General features: G+C 36.9%; 1 long non-coding RNA gene across 1 annotated transcript; it reads left to right on the top strand.

Annotated features, from left to right (window-relative positions):
• Nucleotides 1-1,170: 1,170 nt before the first annotated feature.
• On the top strand, nt 1,171-2,532 carry LOC124670401. The gene is made up of 3 exons (XR_006992519.1): nt 1,171-1,401; nt 1,488-1,695; nt 2,473-2,532. It is a non-coding gene; the product is annotated as an uncharacterized LOC124670401 (long non-coding RNA).
• The last annotated feature ends 260 nt before the right edge of the window (nt 2,533-2,792 follow it).

The raw sequence follows: 2,792 nt of genomic DNA, 5'->3' as shown, positions 1-2,792 counted from the left end.
AGAGGTCAAAGATATCCCTCTCAAGCAACCCCGCAACCACAAAGCAAGAAGTCTCTTGTGTCCCCAACACACCTAATAGGTGCACTAGTTCGGCGAAGAGATAGTGAAATACATGTGGTATGAATAAATATAAGCAGTAGCAACGGCACCAGAAAAGTGCTTTGCCCAGGACTGGCGTGTGGTTGATGGTGGTAATATTGCGGACAGTAGAGATGCATTAAAACAGTAAACAAGCAGCGATAGCAGTATTTAGGAACAATGTAACATCCCAAAATTTCCAAATTTTGGAATGTAAAAATAAATAAATTTAGTTGATTGAATTGTTTATCTTTGTTGAAATTTCACAAGGAAAAAAAAACTTTTTAAAACTTGTTTAACTTTTACCAAACTGGATTTAAGAATACTTATTACGAGTGGATTACGATGACTATCTAACTTCAATGTATTTATTGCAAACATTCTAAAGTGATGTCCAAAAATACCTGATCTTGATTTTTTTCTTTAAACATAAAATATTTTTTGAGAAGTTTGTTCAATGTCTCTACAAAATAAAATATTCAAAAGTCCATTCAAAAAAATATTTACATTTACAAACTTGCTTTACTCAAAAGTCCCAAACTTTATTTTGATATATCAATGACCAAGTAGCCATATAAAGTGTTATATGCACAATAATATTTTTGTAATTGGTTTTGATCAATATTAGTTTTATAAAGTTAATTGAGTCGTTTCGATTTCAATATCAAAATTCATGTTGAAATAAAACTTGCGAAAACTTTCAGTTTCGGGAAATATTTTAATCGTTTGATTTCAATAAATCCAATTTATGTTTCTTGTTTTCTAAATAGCCTCGCACGACAAGTGTGTACTTGTGTTTTTATTTTGAACTGAAAGAGTAATTATTAGTATCCGAAAATCATACTGGGTAGATTATAAATTTTACAAAGTTTGTTTGAATCAATGTGGTGGCCTAAAGCGATTTAAAGATTAAGAGAAGGAAAGAAAATAAAGTAAAAACTGATCGGCCGGCCAGCTCAAGCCGCGAGCCAACCCAGCCAGCACCACGCGTGCCCAAAGGCCGAGCTAGCCTAGCGCAGCAACAACACCCTGTGCCCAGCACCCCTGTATTTTTTTTTCCACACGGACCCACGTGTCAGGCCATCTCCTAGCTCCAGCACAGGCCACGAACTGTACGAGTTCGTCTCCAAAACTGACCACCAAAATCTCCGATTCTAGTTCGATTTCGATCCGTTTCACACGAAATAAAATCCCTATAAATACCCACATATCTCCTCTGATGGTGCCCCTCTGAAACCCTAATTTTGGTGCCGCCAGGCCGTCCAATTTCACCGCCGGAGTCCCGCCTACCGCCGCAGTATTCTGTGGATTCTGATAAAATTCGTAAGCCCCGCCGCCCAATCTTGATCCAACCTTCTTCTTGTGAACTCGCGCATCATCTGAGCCTCCTGGTTTGTTTTATTGCGCAGCAAAACGACGAATTCGTCAACGACACTGATATCACTGTCGTCGTATGAACCTGGTCACCATCGCGCCATGTGACTCCGGCCACCTCTGCTCGCCGTTGAAGGAAGAGCACCAGCGCGATGAACACGCTTTCGAGTTCCCCACATCGAGCAGCACCCGGAGTCTATTTTCCCTCGGCCACATCGACGACAACGGCGGGCTTCTGCCATTGTAAGTAGCCGGCAGCTTACAGTTTGAGGTAGATTAAGTCAAATCTGCCACTAACGTTAGATCTAAATCTGAGAGCCTACGTTAGTACAGATAACTGAACCAGGCCTCACGATCGATCACATCGATCACGTGCAGGATGTGCTAGCTTGTTCACCCATAATTTTTTTTGAAAATTCGTAACAATAAATCTAGAGCTCCGTTTTAGACGATTCTTTTTTCCATTGAGTTTGTAATTAAGTTCCCTGCAACTTTGGTGTAGAAAGTTTCTCCATCCGAGAAACTTTTTCTGACAACTTTTTAGACAAAATTATTAAAAGTCCGCGAAATGTTTAATCTTTTAAAAATCATAAATATATTTTCGTAATTCGGATTTTAGCAAATAATATAGCGTTGGATTCAGAAAAATGATAAGCACAACTTGGTACTGTTAATTTGAGATTTCACGTAACCTAAGGATTTTTCAAATTAATAATATTGTTTATAGTATTTACACTATATTTTAAATTATATAAATGATCTTAAGTTGATTCTAGTCGAAAATTAAATATAAAGAAATCTCCCATAGACTAGAATACTTATTTGTGATTTTCGAAATTATTTTATGCATAAGTTCACAGCTTGTATTAAAATGCCTTTTCGAAATTCCTATTGAATAAACAAATTCTTATAAACTAGTTTCGAACCTAAGTTATTTTGAGAGTATCCATGCATTATTTTGTTATGTGTTTTCTCTGTTTGTGCTCTCTAGATATTTATTGTGATTATTTTATCACCTAGATCGTGCGGAGTGTAACCCCTGTTCTTGCAAGAAGAGTGCGAACGCCAACGACAAATAAGGCAAGTTGAACTTTTGATCATAACAGATCTATTGTTTTCCTATATGTGCAGTAGGATTTTAGTACAAATACATGTGTAGGATTGTTATTGATGGATTGTGTGCTATTGCTATGAAACCCGGCTTAGGATAGCCATATGTTTTTATGATTGTATTCATTTGATAGCCATATGTTTTTATGATTGGATTCATTTGTAGTCAACCTTTGTTTGATTGCTTGGATATGCTTACTTTATAAGTGAGTGGAATATCATGTCATGTG

Source organism: Lolium rigidum, chromosome 7, assembly GCF_022539505.1.
Source record: "Lolium rigidum isolate FL_2022 chromosome 7, APGP_CSIRO_Lrig_0.1, whole genome shotgun sequence".
NCBI classification, from domain to species: domain Eukaryota; kingdom Viridiplantae; phylum Streptophyta; class Magnoliopsida; order Poales; family Poaceae; genus Lolium; species Lolium rigidum.
The sequence above is the reverse complement of the archived record's forward strand: the minus strand, read 5'-3'. Positions and strand labels throughout refer to the sequence as shown.